The sequence below is a fragment of the Trachypithecus francoisi genome, unplaced genomic scaffold (assembly GCF_009764315.1).
Source record: "Trachypithecus francoisi isolate TF-2019V2 unplaced genomic scaffold, Tfra_2.0 Lachesis_group11, whole genome shotgun sequence".
In the NCBI taxonomy this organism is placed as follows: domain Eukaryota; kingdom Metazoa; phylum Chordata; class Mammalia; order Primates; family Cercopithecidae; genus Trachypithecus; species Trachypithecus francoisi.
In genome coordinates this window covers 130277230-130300437 of record NW_022681456.1, presented here as the reverse complement: position 1 = coordinate 130300437, position 23208 = coordinate 130277230, and the positions used below count along the sequence as shown (strand labels likewise).

Genomic DNA, 23208 nt, shown 5'->3' with positions numbered 1-23208 from the left:
TTTTTAGTAGTTCTCTAGTGTATTATTAAATGGTTATGCTATGACTTAATACTGCTTTTATTGATAGATATTTAGATTATATAAATGGATTGTAGATTGTCCATACATTCTATTTATATTTATTGCTAGCTAATTCCTCTTCAGTAATTTTGTAATAGTTGAAGAAAACATGTTTTTCGTTTTGATGTGTATTATCAGACTGCCATCCAGAAAGGTCACAACAATGTAAACTCTCACCAGAAATGGGGGTGGGGTCAAGCTTCTCTGTGTCATTACAAACTTAAAAAAAAAACTTCTTTTATCTGATAGGAGGTTAAGCATTTACAGTATATTCTATCTAACTGGGAGATGTACTTTGTTTCAATAGCATTCTTTTAATGTTGATTTACGATTACTTCAGGTGGAGCATGCATTCTGTTCCTGGTCCTCCCTTAGGTGGAGCTGCTCCACCTATTTACCTTCTCTGGCTCTTGAAAGCATATGGTTTTGCTGTCACTGATCAAAAAGAATCTGGGTGCCTGCCTAATAGACTATATATTTCTTGAGCGTAAGGAATGTGTAACTTTCTTCGTATCTACTGGCGGGTCTGGTATATAGCAGGTGGTGAGTAAATGGTCTTTTAAAAACCTAAATTGGTTCATGTTCTGTTGGGGTTACTGCTGAGTGAAGTGCTTTAATTTTGTTAAAAATAATCTTTTCAAATTGTGAAATATAAACTTGGAAAACTGCAGTGTATGCTGGGCGCGGTGGCCCAGGCCTGTAATCCCAGCACTTTGGGACACCAAGGTGGGCAGATCACCTGAGGTCAGGAGTTCGAGACCAGCCTGGCCAACGTGGTGAAACCCCCGTCTCTGCTGAAATACCAAAAAAAAAAAAAAAAATAATAATAATTAGCCAGGCATGGTGACTGGTGCCTGTAATCCCAGCTACTTGGGAGACTGAGGCAGGGGAATCACTTGAACCTGGGAGGCAGAGGTTGCGGTGAACCGAGATTGCGCCATTGCATTCCAGCCTGGGCAACAAGAGCAAAACTCCATCTTAAAAGGAAAAGAAAAACTGCAGTATGAAATTGTCACTTTGGTGTGTGTTGTCTCTTATCTTTCATCTCTAAAATCAGTTAAATAGGATGAATTGATATCTTAGGACCTGTTAGGAAACAGTTAGCCTATTTTATAAGTACATTTGGTATTTAGAAATTGGAAGTTGAGGAATTTATTAAAAAGGGGATTTGCTTAACATTACTTCTGGTTTTGAATTTTCTGGATTGGAGTATACCATGTGTTAGAAGGGGATATATGTTGGCTAATGATATTATAGATTGGCTTAATTAGTCAAGTGTCCAGACAGAAGGAAAAGGGAAGCTAAATTCCGAGAATTGCCAGATTATCTTCAGGCGTGGGAAAAAAACCTGCAGAAAAGGACACTTTTAAATTTTTTAATGGAAGACTACAACAAAATGGTATTTTCTTTATAACTGACTGGTCATATTATACATTATTACTGGATTTATTGAATATAAGAATATTCTTATTTCCACAGTATGTACTGGAAAACAAAACATACAAAGCATATGGTCTTAAAAGGGGCAAAATTAGTTAGCTTATTACACTTTGGCCATTTAGGCCTTTCTTTTGGATGTTTGTTGTTAGTATATCAGCTAATTATTTTTCATTGGCAGCATATTCACTTTAATCTTGTATGTTTTGAAATTAAGTTTAATGAACATGTGTGCTTAGTTGTATCCATATATCCATTCCTTTGGTTAAGGAGGATGTCTTTGTGGTAGGGGTTACATTATGAAAACTTCAGCAGAATGGAACAGAAGGTTGACTTTATTTTCTTGAAATTTATTTTATCCTATTTCTTCCAGAAAGAATTTCTGGTAACTTAAAAGATCTGGAAGTGTAATAAAATATGTGTAAAAAGAAGAAATCAGGGAAAAAACAAAGCATATATTCTTTTCCCAAGTGACAGCATAATTCAATGACTAAGAATAAAAATTGGGTTTGAATTTGCTTGGCAGCGAGAGTAAAAATGGAAATATGGTAAAATACATAGCACTAAACTAAAAGGAGGAACAAGACCAATTTTTCAAGGGTGAAATCCTCTCTTGACAGATTTTAAGAAACTGTTTAAAGTGGACATTGTACAAAAGCTGCCTTAGATTAAAAAAAAAAAAGGTGAGGGCTAAACATTAAGATTTCAAGCCAATTAAATATGTTTTAGGGGTTGATTTGAATTTATGCTGCAGATGTGTGTTTTATTTGGCCAATGTAGGTTTTTTTTTCTTAAAATATTTCAAACGTACATGAGACTACAGAGACCAATATAATTAACATTCATACATTAACCATACAGCTGTAGCACACCTTAGCATGTTCCCATATTTCTCATTTTTTTGGGGAAAATATCATGTACAGTTGAAGCTACTTCTTAGATTACAGTTTACTGTCTTCCCAGAAGTTAACTGTTATTCTGAGTATGGTGTTGATAATTTTTTTTTTTTTTTTTTTTCCGAGATAGGGTCTCACTCTGTCACCCGGGCTAGAGTACAGGGGCATGATCATGGCTCACTGCAGCCCATCTCCTTTGCTCAAGCAGTCCTCCCACTTCAGCCTTCCAAGTAGCTGGGAATAGAGGCGTACACCAGTGTGCCTGGCTAATGTTTGTATTTTTTGTAGAGGTTGGGTTTCGCCTCTTGCCCAGGCTGGTCTCCTGTGCTCAAGCAGTCCATCCACCTTGGCCTCCCAAAAGTGCTGGGATTATGGGTGTGAGCCACCACTCCTGGCCTGATCATTTTTAATGCATGTTTTTATATAATTACTGCATGGGTATATATTCACAAACAAATCATAGTATTGCTTTGCATATTTTCAGATTTGATGTAAATGATATATTCTGCCTATTCTATAATTTGTCTTTCATGAAATTTTTTTTGATTTATATGAAACTGCTGATATGTTACCATTTTTGACCTACAAAAATGACAGTTTTATATGACCCACCCTAATAGTCATTACTTTTATCTGCTGTAAAATTATTTTCTATTATATGAATATAGCCAGATTAAATTTATTTATTCTCATGTTGATAGGCATTTAGATTGTTTCCAGGTTTTCGTGTATGAAAAACAATGTTACATTGAACATTCCTTATTAGGAATCATTGTGCTTACATTTAAGATTTTTGGCAAGTTTTAAAAACTGCATGTTGTGGCCGGGCACGGTGGCTTGAGCCTGTAATATCAGTACTTTGGGAGGCTGAGGTGGATGGATCACCTGAGGTCAGGAGTTTGAGACCAACCTGGCCAACATGGTGAAACTCCATCTCTACTAAAAATACAAACATTAGCTGGGCGGGGTGGCGGGTGCCTGAAATCCCAGCTACTCAGGAGGCTGAGGCAGGAGAATCCCTTGAACCTGGGAGGCAGAGGTTGCAGTGAACCGAAATGGCGCCATTGCACTCCAGTTTGGGTGATGAGCGAAACTCCATTTTAAAAAACAAATGAGCCGGGCGCGGTGGCTCAAGCCTGTAATCCCAGCACTTTGGGAGGCCGAGACGGGCGGATCACGAGGTCAGGAGATCGAGACCATCCTGGCTAATACGGTGAAACCCCGTCTCTACTAAAAATACAAAAACTAGCCGGGCGAGGTGGCGGGCGCCTGTAGTCCCAGCTACTCGGGAGGCTGAGGCAGGAGAATGGCGGAAACCCGGGAGGCGGAGCTTGCAGTGAGCTGAGATCTGGCCACTGCACTCCAGTCTGGGCGACAGAGCGAGACTCCGCCTCAAAAAAAAAAATAAATAAATAAAAATAAAAAATAAAAAACAAATGAACAAACGAAAAAAAACTCCGCATGTCGGGACTCCCTAATGGGTTGTGAAATCAGTTTAGGAATTAGAATAGAAAAGTATCAGGTTGTATTGCAAACAATAAGGATAAAATATTTTGTGAAATTTTTATTTCTGTGTGTATGTATGTGGTTATTAAGTTTGAAATGAAGTCCTCTATGGTAAATTACCCAGAAGTGCAGTTATTGGGCTGAAGATTTTGGAGGTTATGGGAATTTTTTAATCTGTATTGGATATTGTCAAATTTGCTGTCACTTTGCATATTTTAGCACTAGATTTGCTATCTTCCGATTGTTATGATTCATGGCATTGTCAGATTTTTTGTTTACAAATCAGATGAGTGTGAAATGGTACCACATTGTCTTAATTTTTATTTTGATTATGGGGTTGAGTATGTTTTCAAATGTTAGATGACTATTCAAGTGTTTGTTCCTTGAATTGACTGTTCTTTTCCTTCCACAGCCATTTGGGTGATCTTTCTAAATTGATTTTAGAAAGTTTTAAGTTCATTATATACTCTGATTATGTTTGTTAAGTGAATTGCAACTGTCTTTTCTTTTTTTTTTTTTCCAGGCTGGAGTGCAGTGGCCAGATCTCAGCTCACTGCAAGCTCCGCCTCCCGGGTTTTTATGCCATTCTCCTGCCTCAGCCTCCCGAGTAGCTGGGACTACAGGCGCCCGCCACCTCGCCCAGCTAGTTTTTTGTATTTTTTAGTAGAGACGGGGTTTCACCATGTTAGCCAGGATGGTCTCGATCTCCTGACCTCGTGATCCGCCCGTCTCGGCCTCCCAAAGTGCTGGGATTACAGGCTTGAGCCACCGCGCCCGGCCACAACTGTCTTTTCTCAGTCTGTGTGACTTATCTCTTAACTTTTTATATGGTTTGTTTTGTTAAATATAAATGATTATTATAAAATATATCACTATTTTCTTGTTTGTGTTTTATTTAAGAAATCTAGGGTGATCACTCTGGTTTTTCTCATGCACATAAATAGATTTGTTACTCCATTTCTTCAGTTGATTTCTCTCTTGTGAGTTGGTTTTTAAGTGAACCATTAAAGAGCAAAGGAGAAGTTTTCCCTTGGCTCCTACGCTGCTATTCAAAACTTCCTGGGTTATTAAGCCTTCTTGTGAATTGTCTTTAAAATGTTTATTAAAAACTCTTAGGAACTCTTACATAAAGTCTCAAATTGGTGTACAAAGATGCTGTCTGACATTGCTTGACTAGTGAAAAAAGTTAAAACAATCTAAATGTTAAAAATATGTTGTTATATGTATCCAGACTTAGAATTTTTTTTGTAGACATTAAGAGAATAAGCTAGAGCTATACATTGTGACATGAAAATGCCTACTATATACTAGTTAAGTTTTTTAAAAAGTATGTTGCAGAGAAAATATGCACAGTATATAATATGGTGCAAAATTTTTGTGGGCACATATGTATATGGTATATGCAATCTATATATGCATACAGAAGGGTCTGAAAATATATAATAGTTTTCACTGGAGTAGTATGTGTGTTTGCATTGCTTTAATTTTTTTCAGTATACAATTAAACAAAAATAAAAAACAATTTAAAAGAAATTCGGCTGGGTGTGGTGGCTCATGGCTGTAATCTCAGTACTTTGGGAGGTGGAGATAGGAAGTTTGCTTGAGCCCAAGGGTTTGAGACTAGCCTGGGCAGCTGAGCAAGACCTGTCTCTACAAAAAAATTAAAAAATTAGCCAAGTGTGGTACTGCGTGCTGGGGACTGAGGTGGTAGGATCGCTTGAACCTGGGAGGTCAAGGCTTCAGTGAGCCGTGATTGAGCCACTGCACTCCAGCCTGTGTGACAGAGCAGGACTCTGTCTCATAAATAAATAAGTAAATAGGAGAATCTTAATAATCTTGGAGTATGGAATAGATTTGTTTGGTTTTTTGTTTGAGACAGGGCTCAAGTAATCCTACCACCTCAGCCTCTCTAGTAGCTAAGACTAGAGGCATGTGCTACCACACATGATTAATTTAATTTTGTGAAGACAGAATCTCACTGTGTTGCCCAGGCTGGTCTCAAACTCCTGGCCTCAAGTGATCCTCCTGCCTCAGCCTCCCAAAGTGCTGGGATTACAGATGTGAACCACTGTGTCCCCACCAATTTTTTTTTTTTTTTAAGTTTTAGAAGTTTTTTTTTGTTTTGTTTTGTTTGTTTTTTTTTGTTTTTTTTTTTTAATATTTGGGTCTTGATTCTACTTGGAATTTTTTTTTTTTTTGGTGTGTGATGTGAGGTAGGGATCAAATTTAATTTTATTATATGCATACCCAATAACCATATTAGTGTTAACAGAGTGTTTTGAGTTTTTGAATTATAATTTTTAAAAGCAGCTCATGGTTTCTCGTTAAGCACAATTACAGTCTTTTTGTCCTTCACCAGGCTGCTTCATATATTCAAGTTTGTGACCTCTGTGATATGATTGGTGGATTACTTGATCCAGAAATAGAACCTAGAAGAGTAGATACAGAGTATATTTTATAGGTCTCACCCAAATGTCATTTCTCTCACTATTTAAATAGAAATTATATTGCACTTTCTCCTCTAATAAACTTGCTTTCACTTAAAAAAGCAATTGGATTGCAGACAGTTTGAGGATATACATTAATGACGAAACAGATTGCTGGTTTTTTGCATTGCTGGCTACAGACCTTGGAAACTAGAGAAGCAGATGGTTGATTGATTGATATCTTGTTTTAAAACTTGAGCATACTTACATGTGTTTGGTCATCCAGCTATTATCACATATATATTCTAACATTTGAGACTTTTAATTTTGACTTTAGGGGATGTATATCAATAAAGTTGTCTTAACTTTCTGAGGTGTGTGATATAAAACACTGTAAATCACTTAGTTTAAGTGTGAAGACTATTTTTCTTTCATCTTAAGAGAGTTTTTATTATATTTGTAGTCTAAGGACTGTTGCTGCTGAGGCCTTCAGATGTATATTCTAAGTTTTTCTTTTTTCTTTTTATTCCTTTCTCATACTGGTGGTCAGAAGAAGGCCTTATGATTTAGTGGAATTGAGCAATATTGAGAAAGATTGTAGATACAAGTTTATTTTTAGATTTCTTAGACTTGTAATATTGAGAAAGATAACTAACCACTTCCTTGAATTTTCCATCTGCAGCATTATAAAGCAAAAAACAAACAAACAAAAAAACAAAACAGACGTGTTCTGGAGGGTAAGATGTGAGATGAGGTAGAGCCTGGAATGATTGCTATTTAATAATGGGAGAAAGGTGCTTTATCACTTCAAAATAGGGTTTTGATTTTGCCTGAAAGGTTAGCTGTACAGGCCACATGTTTTATCTGAACAGATTTTACTTTTGAAGTAAACAGTGGGTTATGTGGTATTATAGTACAGATGATTTATGGAAGGAAGTCTTTACATATTTGATACATTTTGGCACAAAATATATAATCCTAGATTTTTCAGGATTTCCCTAACTATAATATTTAGAACTGTTGTTCCTTATATTAGCATTTTTATGTACAGATTGAGCATCTCTGATCCAAAAATCTGAAATCTGAAATGCTCCCAAACCTGAAACTCTTTTGACGTTGCAAGTGGAAAATTCCACACCTGACTTCCAGTGACAAGTTGCAGTCAGAACTTTGTTTCATGCACGCAATTACAAAACATTGTATAAATTTACCTGCAGGCTATGAAACAAAATGCATTTTGTGTTTAGACTTGGGTTATATCCCCATGATATTTTATTATGTATATACAAGTATTCCAAAATCGGAAACAATTCTAAATCCAAAACACTTCTGGGTACTAATCTTTGTTTCAAAAACAATACTCAGTCATTATTATAGATCTTGGGAAATGAGGATAACCATTTTAATATGGCTGTAAAAGAGTTGTAGAGAGACTTTCCTTCTTTAAAGACATTGTGTTTTTAGCTTTGACCACTACCAGTGGCTATAATGCATTGTTTCTGCCTTTATTGAAGTCCTGTAAGATGGTGGTAAAAGCATGGACTTTGAAGTCAGAGAGATAAAGATTTGAATTCAGGGTCTTCCACTTAAGTTTGTGTTTTGATGAATTGCATTATCTCCATGAACCTCAGTTTCTTTATCTGTAAAACGGGACCCCGTTCTTAAGGATTGTTTGAGATGATAGGTGAAGGGTGAACTACTGGGCTTTGTTCAAAGTTGTCTTCAGTAGTAAAGTACAATTCACCTTCTCCTTCAGAGAGATAACATCATGATGTAGGAAGAAAGAAACTACTTACTTTTGTGGGAGGCAGTGTTGTATAATAGGCCATTTCTTGCTTCTCTGTTTTGTACATTGTGTAACCTTAGGGAGATTATCCAGAAAGTTTTACAAAACCTCAATCTTCTCATTGGTAAATAGAGATAATGCTCCCTGTGTAACAGACAGAGTTTTAAAGTTAAATGAGAATATTTATAAAAGCTCACCTTATCTGGCACATAGTAACATGGTAACTTCTATTAATACATTTTTATGGTAATAGGCAGTAATATTATGCTTCTGAAGTAGGTAACAAGAAGGGCTTTTGGTTGGAGAAACCAGAATGGTTATGAATTAGTCCGTGTTTACTTTGAGGGAGTAAAGACTAGGGAGTGTTCATTGAAGGAAGACTGTTTAGGAGGTTACTATTACTTGGCCAAAACACAAATAATATGACTCGAATAATAGTTTCTCAAAATTTTGTGTGATCAAGGCTTGTAAATAAACTTTACTGTTGTTTTATTAGGATTTAAAATCAACTTTATTGAAGTATAATTTAAACAACGAAATATGCTCGTTTTAAGGGTGCAGTTAGATAACTTTTGATAATGTACATACCCAGATAACCATCATCCTAATCAAGGTAATGGAATTTCTGTTATCTCCAAAACCTTCCTTGTGTCCCTCACAGTCAGTGCACCACACCCCTTCCCTCCTCTGGTTCAGAGAAACCACTGATTTGTATACATTCGTTTTGTCTCTTAGAATTTCATGTAAGTGGGCTGGGCAAGGTGGCTCATGCCCATATTCCCATCACTTTGAGAGGCTGAGGTGGGAGGATCTCTTGAGCCAGGAGTTCGAGGCTGCGGTGGGCCAGGATCATACCACTGCAGTCCAGCCTAGTGACAGAGTGAGACCCGGTCTCAAAAAAATGTTTTTTGTGTGTGTAAATGGAATCATGCTGTACATATTCTTTAATGTCTGGCTGCTTTCACTCCGCATGTTTTTGAGTCTTCCATGTTGCTTTGTGTTCCAGTAGTTTGTTGCCTTTTATTGTTGAGTAGTATTCACTGTGGTATGGCTATACCACAATTTGTTTCTTCATTCACCTGATATTTGGGTTTCCAGTTTTTGGCTATTATGATTAAAGTGGCAATGAACATTGATGTACAAGTCTTTTTGTGGACTTAAGTTTTTATTTCTCTTGAGCAAATGGGAGTAGAATAGCTGAGTCATATGGTGTATATTTTGCAGTTTCTTAGTAAGTTAAACAGTTTTTCAAACTGATTGTGCCATTTTATCTTCCTGTAATCTCATTTATGTTATATGCTGTGTTTTTAATTTTAACTGTTTTTTTTTTGTGTGTGTGTGTGTGAATTGATATCTTATTGTGGTTTTTATTTACATTTTTCTTTTTGAATGCTTTGCTTTTTGTTTTGAGACAGGGTCTTGTCTGTTGCCCAGGTTGATGTGATCCTGGCTCACTGCAGCCTTGACTTCCCAGCCTCAAGGAACCCTTCCACCCCAGCCTCCCAAGTAGCTGGGACTATAAATAGGTGCATGCCACCAAACCCAGCTAATTTTATTTTGTAACAATTTTTATGTAGAGATGAGATCTTGCTATGTGCCCAGGCTGGTCTTTAAATCTGGGGCTCAAGTGATCCTCCTGCCTCAGTCTCCGTAAGTGCTGGGATTATAGGTGTCAGCCACCATGCCTCGCCTTATTTGCATTTTTCTGATAGCAAATGATGTTGAACACTTCTTCATGTGTTTATTGGCAATTTGTATATCCTTTTATTAGATGAGGTGTCTGATTCTTAATTCATTTTGAAAATAATGATTTTAAAAATTACTGAGTTACAAGTTCTTTTTATGTTGTGGATACAAGTACTTTGTCAGCCGTGTGAATTTTGAATATACAGTCAGCCCTCCTTTTCTGAGGGTTCCACATCCACAGATTTAACAAATCTAGGATAGAAAATGTTTGGTAAAAAAAAAACAACAATATGAGAATAAAAATAATACAAATAAAAAGTACAGTATAACAGCTATTTATATAGCATTTAATCATATTAGGTATTCTGAATAATCTAGAGATTGATTTAAAGTGTAAGGAAGATGTGCATAGGTTATATGCAAATATGATTTTTTTTTTTTTTTTTTTTTTTTAAATAAGGGACTTGAGCATCCTTGAATTTTGGTGTTCAGTTTTGGGTGGATTAGGAGGGTAGAGAGGGGTTCTTGAAACCAGTCCCCCAAGGAAAGGATACCGAGAGATGACTGTATTCTTTTGTTCTGTGGCTTGCCTTTCATTTTCTTAACAGTCTTTGGAAGAGCAGATGTTTCTTCATTTTGTTGAGTCCAGTTTATCACTTTTTACTAACGGTTAATGCTTTTTGTGTCTTAAGAAGTATTTAGCTACACCAAGGTTGTAAAGATTTTCACCTGTGTTTATTTTGGAAGCCTTACAGTTTTAGATATTACATTTAAGCCTATGATCTATTTCAAGTTAATTTTTGTGTATGATGTGAGGTAAAAGTTCAGGGTCTCCTCTCCCATATGAATATCCAGTTTTTCAAGCACCATTTGGTAAAAAGACTATCCTTTTCTCATTTAATTACTTTGACCTTTGTTGAAAATCAGTTTTTCATAAATGAGTAGGTCTTTTTATTATTGCATTGATCTGTATACCTATACTATTTTTTTTTTGAGACAGAGTCTTGCTCTGTCACCCAGGTTGGAGGGCAATGGCATGATCTTGGGTCACTGCAACGTCCGCCTCTCAGGTTCAAGCGATTCTCCTGCCTCAGCCTCACAAGTAGCTGGGATTACAGGCATGCACCACCACGCCCAGCTAATTTTCATATTTTTAATAGAGATGGGGTTTCACCATGTTGGCCAGGCTGGTCCCGAACTCCTGACTTCAGGTAATCCACCTGCCTGCACCTCCCAAAGTGCTGGATTACATGTGTGAGCCACCGCACCTGGCCCTGCGTATCTATGCTTATGCCAGTACTACATTTGATTACTGTGGCTTTATGGTAAATTTTGGTTACTCTAGATTCTTTGCATTTCCATAAATTTTGGTATTAATAGTGTCAGTTTCTATCAAAAAGCCTGCTGGAATTTCAGTTGGCATTGTATTAAGTATATAGATGATTTGGGAGAGAACTGCCGTTTTAAAAATATTGAGTCTTCCGGTCCTTGAAATGGTGTATGTTATTATTTTTTAAGGTTCTTTAGTTTCTCTCAGCAGTGTTTTGTAGTTTTCAGTGTAGGATGTGTTGGACATCTTTTATTGGATTTATTCTTTGTTTTTTTTTTTTTTTTTTTTTTTTTTGAGACGGAGTCTCGCTCTGTCACCCAGGCTGGAGTGCAGTGGCCAGATCTCAGCTCACTGCAAACTCCTCCTCCCGGGTTCCGCCATTCTCCTGCCTCAGCCTCCCGAGTAGCTGGGACTACAGGCGCCCGCCACCTCGCCCGGCTAGTTTTTTGTATTTTTTTAGTAGAGACGGGGTTTCACCGTGTTAGCCAGGATGGTCTCGATCTCCTGACCTCGTGATCCGCCCGCCTCGGCCTCCCAAAGTGCTGGGATTACAGGCTTGAGCCACCGCGCCCGGCCGGATTTATTCTTAATTATTTTAAGTGCTTAAATGAGAATTTTTTTTAAGTTTCATTTTCTCCAGTTTGGTGCTAGTATGTAGATTACAATTGATTGGTGGTCTGTCTAGCATGTAGAAATTCCTTAATAAGTAGTCGATGGAATTTAATTTGTTCTCATCTAACTTTCTGGGGAAATAATAATCTAAAACAACAAAAGATTATCTCTGAATTTGAATGGGTTTGAAATTTGTATGACTGTGTGCCTTATTTTAATTTCTCTGAATTTGAAATATAGAAGTACATTTGGATTTTATGATAAAATGTACAATAATAGATGTAAGTGGAGACAAGTAGAAATCATTCAACAGATAAGAGGATAGAGTTTTAGAAAAGCAGAGTTGAAAATTTTTAGATGGTAAAATAATATTCAATATTTATATTAAATATAAATATTTTAAAGTAGAAAGTGCTTGAGTAGTATGATTCAAAAGAGGAATCTCGTTTTCATTTGAATACATTTTGGCCTACAAGAATGTCTGTTACTGGCTTAAGTATTTTTCTTTGTATATACTGTCAGATGATTTACCATTTCCCAGCCAAACCTGATTGGTTGGCCCAGTACAACTTTATTCTCTCTTTTAAGCTGTGTCCTTGATAGTATTTCTGTTCATCCTGCCCAGAAGATTGTGTTCTCACACAGTTTTCTGTGGTTGGTTCTAAAACATGGTGTAAATGAAAGGATTGTAAAATGCGCCAATCAGCATTCTGTAAAAATGCACCAATCAGTGCTCTGTAGCTAGCTAGAGGTTTGTAAAATGGACCAATCAGCAGGACATGGGTGGGCACAAATAAGGGAATAAAAGCTGGCCACCCCAGCCAGCAGCTGCAGGCCAATTGGGTCCCCTGCCACGCTGTGGAAGCTTTGTTCTTTCTTCACAATAAATCTTGCTGCTGCTCACTCTTTGGGTCCATGCCACCTTTAAGAGCTGTAACACTCACCGTGAAGGTCTGCGGCTTCATTCTTGAAGTCAGCGAGGCCATGAACCCACAGGAAGGAATCAACTCTGGACACATCTTGGCGACCCAGATGGGACTATCGCCAAGTGGTGAGCACTATTGGACCCCTTTCGCTTGCTATTCTGTCCTATTTTTCCTTAGAATTCAGGGGTTAAACACCGGGCACCTGTTGGCCAGTTAAAAGCAACTAGCAGGGCTGCCAGACTAAAGACACGAATGTCAGGCTTTCTGGGGAAGGGCTCTCTAACAATCCCCGACTCTTCAGAGTTGGGAGCATTGGTTTGCCTGGAACCAGCTTCCTCTTTTCCTGTACTTCCAGGCTGAGCCAAGGATCGACAAGAGAGGTAAAGCCATTCAGCTGTGGGGTCCTGACAAAAAGTTGGTTGACCCTGTAGCCATGAGGGAACCTCTGTAGATCAGCCAAAGGGTCTGTGGGTCGGTCCAGGGGTCCTCAGTAGAAGTTGTTAGTTGAACTCATTTGGGGTTCCATTTGTAAGACCATCTGCAGCTTGATGGCATCGATTCTGGAGGAAACAAATTTGACAAAGAGGTTAAAAATACAGGGCCCGATGGTGAGTAATAGCAAGATGGCTGTTATGGGACCTAGAAAGGGGAGAAGCCATGTTGCCCAGCTCCAGAGGTTGATAGAAGAGTTTGAAAGGCGTCTGATTTCAGAAGCCTTTTCCTGTAAAGGCCAGGTGGCGTCTCGTGCTATCCCTCCCTGGTTAGTGTAAAAGCAACACTCTTCCCCTAAGAAGGTGCATAGTCCTCCTTTCTCAGCAGTGAGGAAGTCTAGGCCTTGGCAGTTTTGGAGAGTCCGTGCTGCCGAAGAGTCTATCTGGGATTGTAGAGTAAGGATAGATTTTGTTATTTCTTTCAAACTGTCTGAGAAATCGTTTGAGAGTGTGTGGTAGTAGGATAATGAAGTAGATAAACCTGCTATTCCAATTCCTGTAGCAGTGACCATTCCTAACCCTATAAATAGGGATATTAGTTGTATGGCTCTGCGCTGACAGACTTGAGCTTTGAAGAGGCACTGATAGAGTCTGATTTCCTGGAGCAATGTTAATGTTGGGAGTTAGGAAGACTAAGGTGCAGGTGCCTGTCCAGTTGGTGGGGAGGCAGATATAGGTTGAAGTTCCACATAAGAAGAATATGCCTTGGCTGGGTGGACAGAAATTTACCCTGGCTTTTAAAGGAATAGGGTATACTGTTTTTTCTTTACTACTGCTATCTCTCTTTTTGTCTCTTTGTCTGTTTCTCTCTCTCTCTCTTTCCTCTCTTTCTCTTTCTGTCTTTCTGACTTCTTTGTCTGTCTCTTCTCTCTCCGTTTCTCTCTTTCTGACTCCCTCTTTGTCTGTTCCTCTTTCTCTTTCCTCTCTGCTGGTCTTTCCCTGCCTCTGCCAGCTGCTTATGTTGCTGTTCTCCCCTCTCCTTTCCCTTTTTGGTGGCTTCAGCAGTGTAAGACTGCCACTTCCTTGGGTTTTTGCACCGCATGCAATAACTCCATGATTTCCTTGTGGTATTTAATGGGGGTTCCCCCAGAGGTTAGGAACTCCCTTTCTTTCCATATTGCATCATGGGCATGTAGGATTAGATAAGTGTACTTATTGGCCGGGCGCGGTGGCTCAAGCCTGCAATCCCAGCACTTTGGGAGGCCGAGACGGGCGGATCACGAGGTCAGGAGATCGAGACCATCCTGGCTAACACTGTGAAACCCCGTCTCTACTAAAAAATACAAAAAACTAGCCGGGCGAGGTGGCGGGCGCCTGTAGTCCCCGCTACTCGGGAGGCTGAGGCAGGAGAATGGCGTAAACCCGGGAGGCGGAGCTTGCAGTGAGCTGAGATCCGGCACTGCACTCCAGCTCGGGCGACAGAGCGAGACTCCGTCTCAAAAAAAAAAAAAAATAGATAAGCGTACTTATTATCTGTATACACATTTTTTCTTTTTCCCTTTCCCAGTTCTAAGACTTGGGTAAGTGCCACTAGTTCTGCTATCTGGCCACTGGTCCCTGGGGGAAGAGGCTTACTTTTAAGTACTGTTACATCACTCACTATGGCATAACCTGCCCCTTGTATCCCATTCTCTACAAATGAACTTCCATCGGTATATAGATTAAGGTCAGGATTAGCTAAGGGGACTTCTAAGAGATCATCTCAGGCGGCATAAGTCTGGACTATAATTTGTTGGCAGTCATGCTTGGTTGGTTCCCCATCCTCTGGGAGAAAAGTGACAGGGTTGAGGGCCACACATGTGCATATTTGAAGCACCGGTCCCTCGAGGAGTAGTGCCTGGTATCTAAGCAGGCGGTTTTCTGATAGCCATAAACTTCCTTTGGCACCTAGTGTGCCATTTACATCATGAGTAGTCCAGACAGTGAGATCCTTTCCTAGTATTATTTTGATAGCCTCTGATACTAAGACGTCCACCACTGCAACTACCTGTAAACAGGCCAGCCTTTTGCCACTGGTTGTGGGGTTGTCCCGCGAGTCGGAGTAAGGACTCCAAGAACTATTCCTGCTCTCTCTCAGACGTATAAAGAGAAGTTTTGTCCTGTGGGAAGGCTTAAGGCTGGAGCTTATACTAGGACTTACTTTAAGGTTTTGAAGGCTGTTTCTGCCTCTGGTTCCCATTCTACTAGATGAGTATTTGCCTTCTGGGTCTCCTTGATTAGAGTGTAGAGGGGCCTGGCTATCTCGCTGTGTCTGGGGATCCATAGTTGGCGAAAGCCGGTGATTCCAAGGAACCCCTGCAACTGTTTTAGCGTCTTAGGGCGAGGATAAGCCAGTATAGGCTGTATTCGTTCCTTGCTAAGGGCCCTGGTTCCTCTGGCTAAGATTAGGCCTAGATATTTGACTTGTCATAGGCAGAGCTGGGCCTTCGATTTAGATGCCTTATACCCTTGATTAGCTAGAAAGTTCAAGAGATCTACAGTAGCTTACTGGCATGAGGCTTCCGAACTGGTAGCCAAAAGTAAGTCATCCACATATTGAAGGACCAGAGTGCCTGGGCTTGAGAAGTGGCCTAGATCTTGGGCCAGTGCCTGACCAAACAGATGAGGGCTATCCCTGAACCCTTGGGGCAAGACCGTTCACGTAAGTTGGGACGTGTGGTCTGTGGGATCCTCAAAGGCAAAGAGAAACTGCAGGGGAGTCAGAGTGCAGGGGAATACAGAAGAAGGCATCCTTGAGGTCCAGAACTGTGAACCATTCTGCTTCCTCTGGTATTTGAGAGAGCAGGGTATAGGGGTTGGGTACAACTGGATACAGAGGAATTACTGCCTCATTGATGAGTCTAAGATCTTGCACTAGTCTCCACTGACCGGTTTTTGTACTCCTAAAATTGGGGTGTTGCAGGGACTGCTGCATTTTCTTACTAAGCCTTGAGCTTTTAGATGTCTAACAATATCATGTAATCCTTTATGAACTTCAGGTCTTTTTTTTTTTTTTTTTTTTTTGAGACGGAGTCTTGCTCTGTCACCCGGACTGGAGTGCAGTGGCCGGATCTCAGCTCACTGCAAGCTCCGCCTCCCGGATTTACGCCATTCTCCTGCCTCAGCCTCCCGAGTAGCTGGGACTACAGGCGCCAGCCACCTCGCCCGGCTAGCTTTTTGTATTTTTTAGTAGAGACGGGGTTTCACCGTGTTAGCCAGGATGGTCTCGAACTCCTGACCTCGTGATCCGCCCGTCTCGGCCTCCCAAAGTGCTGGGATTACAGGCTTGAGCCACCGCGCCCGGCCTGAACTTCAGGTCTTAAGGGATATTGCCTTTGATAAGGAAAAACGGTGGGGTCTTTTAGCCTTATTTGAAGAGGGCGGACATTTTTTGCCCTTCCTAATTGTCCTTCTAATGCCCAGACTTCAGAGCGGATTCCCTCCTCAAGTAGGGGACAACAAATGGGTAATTTGTCCCCATATTCACGCAGATAATAGCTCCAGCTTTGGCTAATACATCCCTCCCTAATAAGGGTATGGAACTTTCGGCATAATAAGAAAGGCATGTGAAAAGAGCAGAGTCTCCCAATTACCACTGAGGAGGTGGGAGAAATACAGCCTGGTTACAGGCTGTCCCGGGATTCCTCGGATGGTAATGGACCTTGAGGACAGCTGTCCGGGACAGGAGATTAACACTGAGCCTTGGATGGTAATGGTCCTTGAGGACAGCCGTCTAGGGCAGGAGTTTAACACCGAGAAAGCCGTGCCAGTGTCCAGGAGGAAGTCAATTTCCTGATCCTCAATGGTTAAACGTACCTGGGGTTCAGTGAGGGTGATGACATGAACTGACGCTTGCCCTGGGGCACCTACAGTCCTGTTATTGGATCATCTGGTTGGGGGCTTCTGGCCCAGAGAACCTTTGTCCTCGGGAGCAGTGCGCCTTCCAGTGATCGCCTCGGCATAGTGGACACGGGCGAGGGGGCAGCTTGTTTCTCGTTGGACAATCTTTTTTAAAGTGTCCTTGCAAACCACACTGATGATTGGCCTGCTCCATTTTCTGTCCTTTCTGAACCACCAAGGTCTGTTTCAGGGCCATGACTAAGGTTGTGGCCTTTCTCTTATCTCGCTTTTCCTTTTCAGTCTGTTCCTCTTGGTCCCTACTATAGAACACCAAGGTTGCCAGGTTTAATAATGCCTCCAAATTTTGTTCAGGGACCAGGGCTAGATTTTGGAGTTTTCTCCTGATATCTGTGGCTGACTGGGTAATAAACTTAACTTTTAGAATCAATTGACCCTCGAGTGAGTCGTGTAACAGGGTAGTATATTTTCTTAAGGCTTCCCTTAGCTGCTCGAGGAAGGCGGTAGGATTTTCGTCCTTTCCCTGAGTTGTGGTGGACATCATTGAATAATTCATGGGCTTTTTCCTAATTCTCCTTAGTCCTTCTAGAACATAGGTCAACAGATGGTTGCGACTCCAGTCCCCGTGATCTGAGTTGAGAACCCAGTGGGGATCCATACTGAGGACGGCTTGCTGACCAGTAGGGAATTTGTCTCTTTTTTCGACTGTCATTCTGTCATTTACTTGACTAAGATACCAGGTATCTCCAAACTCTCGGGCTGCATCTAAAGCTGCATTCTTTTCATTAAAGGCCAGAGTTTGATCTAACAATAGCATGACATCTCTCCAAGTGAGGTCGAAGGTTTGCCCTAGACCCTGTAGGACATCTATGTACCTATCAGGATCATCTGAGAACTTCCCCAGGTCTACTGTCATCTGCTTTAAATCAGAGAGAGAGAGAAGGGGACATATACCTGGGTTGGGCCAAATTCCCCTCCCCCTACAGCCTCAAGGGGACATAACCAATAGCCTGGGAGTTTTTGTGGTCCTCCTCCACAACATTGCAAGCTTTGCATAGTTGTGGATTATCCTTCAATGAAAAGAAAGCTTGGACATAAGGTATTCCACTCCATTTGTCTTCCTTCTTACAGAAAAGGTCAAGCTGCAGGATAGGATTATAATTTATACTTCCCTCAGGTGGCCATTTTTCCCCATCAGAGAGAGAATATTGGGGCCAGGCCGTAGTGCAGAAAAAAAATGAGCCAGGCCGGGCGCGGTGGCTCAAGCCTGTAATCCCAGCACTTTGGGAGGCCGAGACGGGCGGATCACGAGGTCAGGAGTTCGAGACCATCCTGGCTAACACGGTGAAACCCCGTCTCTACTAAAAATACAAAAAACTACCCGGGCGAGGTGGCAGGCGCCAGCTACTCGGGAAGCTGAGGCAGGAGAATGGCGTAAAACCCGGGAGGCGAAGCTTGCAGTGAGCTGAGATCCGGCCACTGCACTCCAGCCCGGGCGACAGAGCAAGACTCCGTCTCAAAAAAAAAAAAAAAAAAAAGAGCCGCCTCTTTTTCAGGATTTGCAGGTCAAATTGGTCCCAGTGGCTTATGATGCGTTTCAAGGGTGAGCCTGTTGATGCCTGTGTGTTTCCCATCTGAAAGAAAAAAACACCCGTGGTTTTGTTTTGTTCCCCCCATCCCCCAACCCCGAGTTATCGTGGCTTTAAAAGCCAGACCATTGTAGCTTTGGCTGGCCTAGAGAATTCCCCTTTGGAGGACACTACCACTGCAGGGCCCCTTCTTTGCCCCTATCCAGCAGGAAGTAGCTACAGCGGGCGTCACCCAATTCCCAGCAGCAGTTGGGGTGTCCTGTTTAGAGAGGGAATTGAGAGGTGAAGCCAGCTGGACTTCTGGGTTGGGTGGGGACTTGGAGAACTTTTCTGTCTTAAGAGAGGATTGTAAAATGCGCCAGTCAGCACTCTAAAAATGCACCAATCAGCGCTCTGTGGCTAGCTAGGGGTTTGTAAAATGGACCAGTCATCACCCTGTAAAATGGACCAATCAGTGCTCTGTAAAGTGGACCTCTTAGCACTCTGCTAAATGGACCAATCAGCAGGACATGGAGGGGGACAAATAAGGGAATAAAAGATGGCCACCCCAGCCGCAGTGGCAACCTCGTGGGGTCTCCTTAGACACTGTGGAAGCTTTGTTCTTTTACTCTTCACAGTAAGTCTTGCTGCTGCTCACTCTTTGGGTCCACACCACCTTTAAGAGCTGTAACACTCACTGCGAAGGTCTGCGGCTTCATTCTTGAAGTCAGCAAGACCACAAACCCACTGGAAGGAACAAACTGCAGACACATAAAGATGAGGAAAATTGTTCTTTAGGCTTTGAAGACCTTGCTGTGTGCACTTAGCATTGCTGAATGTGGTGGTCTCTGAGAGCAGTGTAATTCTGATGATACATACAGGCATTTGTCTGTTATAAAAATGGGATGAAATTGAAGATGGGTTTATTGCCTTTTATATTATCTTTTGGATTTGTGATAACTTAAGGACAAACCTTTGAGAATGTTTGTAGTTATTAATATGACCAGAAACTGGAACTGTTTCAGTCTGGCACAGGAGAGATTAGTAGTAGTATTGCTGTTAGTCATTACGTAAGAGATGTTGATGTTTGGATTTAACCTTCGATTGTTTGTAATATGGTATTCCTAACATTCCTGACTAAAAGGATAGTGAATAAAAAATAATGCATTTAGAACTATGTTAGAACTGCATTGCAGAAAGCATATGAAATTTCAAGTTTAGGAAGTTTCCTGCTTTAAAACTTTTTTCTTCACACTTCACACTTTCAGCACGTATGTGTGATGCATCTAGGAGATGCATCTGGTTTCGCAAATACAGTACTGCACCTGAATTACATTTTCTTTTTTTTTTTTTCTGAGACGGAGTCTTGCTCTGTCACCCAAGCTGGAGTGCAGTGGCCGGATCTCAGCTCACTGCAAGCTCCGCCTCCCGGGTTTGCACCATTCTCCTGCCTCAGCCTCCCGAGTAGCTGGGACTACAGGCGCCCGCCACCTCGCCCGGCTAATTTTTTGTATTTTTAGTAGAGATGGGGTTTCACCGTGTTAGCCAGGATGGTCTCGATCTCCTGACCTCGTGATCCGCCCGTCTCGGCCTCCCAAAGTGCTGGGATTACAGGCTTGAGCCACCGCGCCCGGCCTTACATTTTCAGTATTTATTTACTCAGTATTTATTTTCAGTCTTTATTTCCTGAAGGTTAATTTTCTTTAAAACCTTAGCAATTTTTCATCCAGTCTTTTTCATGTTATAATCATTTGCTTGTGTGATTTTACCACACGCTATATCCAACTAGGTAGCATTACTGGGAAACTTATTTGATTTTTTGCCAAGAGATGGTTAGAATATTTTTCGTGGTAGAGAATATGTGGCGAAAATGCTTTAATTGATCCCTGACCAAATTCAGCAAGAAAAACTTAAGTAAACTTTAATAAGCAGGCAATAGGAGTTAAGGTGATATTCTGACTTTGGGTATAAACACTCAAACATGAGCTTTGCTACTGTAAAGTAAGAAATAAAATTAGTGTTAAGTCGAGATGAGTCAACTTGTTGATCATCTGCCTAGCCTACTGTGATAGGAATGGTTAAGACTTGGAAGTTTTTTCCTGTCCTAAGTTGATAAGCATTAGAGTGGAAAGAGAGGCACTTTTCTCTTGAAGTTGTTCACTTTGGAATTTTCAAACTGTTTAAAGTCCTTTAAAATGTTCTGAGTTACTTCTTTCTTTTCTTTTCTTTTCTTTTTTTTTTTTTTTTTTTTTGAGACGGAGTCTCGCTCTGTCGCCCAGGCTGGAGTGCAGTGGCCGGATCTCAGCTCACTGCAAGCTCCACCTCCCGGGTTCACGCCATTCTCCTGCCTCAGCCTCCCGAGTAGCTGGGACTACAGGCACCCACCACCTCGCCCGGCTAGTTTTTTATATTTTTTAGTAGAGACGGGGTTTCACCGTGTTAGCCAGGATGATCTCGATCTCCTGACCTTGTGATCCGCCCGTCTCGGCCTCCCAAAGTGCTGGGATTACAGGCTTGAGCCACCGCGCCCGGCCTACTTCTTTATTTTCTAGGCTATTCCTATTAAGAGAAATATTGCCTTTTTATCCTTTAAAATCTAATACCCTCATCTTTAGTGGTTGTCTCTGCTTAGGTTATGTTGCTTAGGACATAACGTTGATATTTGGTTAAAATGTCACTGAGCCGCCGGGCGCGGTGGCTCACGCGTGTAATCCCAGCACTTTGGGAGGCTGAGGCGGGTGGATCACCTGAGATCAGGAGTTCGAGACCAGCCTGACCAACACAGATAAACCCTGTCTCTGCTAAAAATACAAAATTAGCAGGCGTGGTGGCACATGCCTGTAATCCCAGCTACTGGGAGGCTGAGGCAGGAGAATTACTTGAACCTGGGAGGCGGAGGCGCGGTGAGCTGAGATCGTGCCATTGTACTCCAACCTGGGCAACGAGAGCGAAATTCTATCACAAGGAAAAAAAAAATTCACTGAGCCTCCGAAAAGCACTAGGGAGTAAGCAATTTGATTCTGTAGGCTTTTTTTTTTTTTTTTTTTTTTGAGACGGAGTCTCGCTCTGTCGCTTCGGCTGGAGTGCAGTGGCCGGATCTCAGCTCACTGCAAGCTCCACCTCCCGGGTTTAAGCCATTCTCCTGCCTCAGCCTCCCGAGTAGCTGGGACTACAGGCACCCGCCACCTCGCCGGCTAGTTTTTTGTATTTTTTTAGTAGAGACGGGGTTTCACCGTGTTAGCCAGGATGGTCTCGATCTCCTGACGTCGTGATCCGCCCGTCTCGGCCTCCCAAAGTGCTGGGATTACAGGCTTGAGCCACCGCGCCTGGCCTCTGTAGGCTTTATTATTAGATTTGTGTATTTGTATTATAAGGAAAACAAAATTTTAGTAAAATATAATGTATTTTGTTCATTTTATTTAGTTCATTGCTGGATTGCCAGTCTGTAGAACTTTTCCTAGCACAGAATAAACATATAATAAGTATTTTTTAAATGATATACTTAATTTTATTACCCTACCATGCTTGAAACTGTGACTTTATATTATAGTTTCCTTTAGCAAAAGGTAAAAACTACAGTCAATATATAGACTGTAAATAAATTTTTAAAATTCTTCATTTACTGTAATGTAATAGCGTCATTTTACACGTATATACCTGCTTTTCAGATTTGTAACTCATTTGGTTTAAATTTGGGGCATTTGGATGTTTCTGATGTTGAATGATAAAATGTAGGCTTAAAAAATTCTCCTTCGAGTTTTATACTGCTGTATTGTGTATAGCCTCTCTTTCATAATGGTACTTGGACTGTGATGGTATAGAGTGACTCTTATTTTAATCTGGATGCATTTGAGATATTTCAAGTTCTTGAAAGACTTACACTTCTTGGGATGGTCATCATCATATTTTTAAAGCAGAGATCCTAAAACTTAAAAACCTTAGAGATAGTCTAGCATCTGTTTTCAGCAACTTGTTTTTTAAAGCTTTAGAACTTTGTACTCTTTGGTGAGGTGACAAAACAAATTTAGATTTTTTTTTTTTTAACTGAGGACTTCAAAAATTTTTTGTGATATTTATAGTATTTTGTCTCTTTTTTAGAAAGTCAAATTTGTTGAGGTATAGTTTACACTCAGTAAAATTCACCCATTTTAGATGTATGGTTCTGTCAATTTTGACAAACATTACTGAAATGGCTAAAGTGGACTGCTAACTAGCAGACAGTGCTAAAGTAGCAACTTAGAAATTAAAATGTCATCTTTTTATCACTTTGGGAAGATTCTCATTGGTATTTTTTCGTGGGTACAATAAGAGACCAGCAGTGTGGCAGGCTTTCGCTGGCTTTTTCCCCCAAGTCTGCTTCCCATAATGGTAAGATGTTCCTGTTTTCTTAGGAAAGTCATCCATTGGGGTAGGGTTAAGCTAGGATGGGTTCCTTGTGATTTTATTTAAAGGTTGGTCTACTTAATGCTGGGGGAAAAAAGCAGTGTAGTGATACAACACGTTGCCTGCCTTTACATTTTCAAAATAATTTGAAGGAAATAGATTGCTGTTTGATTCGAAATGCTTCTTTGTGTTATGGCAGTTAAGATTTTATTAACACTCCTTCTCAACTGTCAACTATACCTTTTTTTAAGGGCCATATTAGTA

At 40.8% G+C, this 23208-nt stretch overlaps 1 protein-coding gene across 2 annotated transcripts in view; it reads left to right on the top strand.

Moving 5' to 3' along the window:
* ADIPOR2 (adiponectin receptor 2) overlaps positions 1–23208 on the top strand; it is a 106748-nt gene that overhangs the window by 8140 nt on the left and 75400 nt on the right. The window contains exon 1 of one of the 2 annotated variants that reach the window (XM_033223270.1): positions 4871–4962. The exons of the other annotated variant lie outside the window; for it this stretch is intronic. The gene's annotated coding sequence lies outside the window, so the exon portion shown is untranslated. Of the gene's footprint in view, positions 1–4870; positions 4963–23208 lie in introns of those variants that run through there. 2 annotated transcript variants of the gene reach the window in all.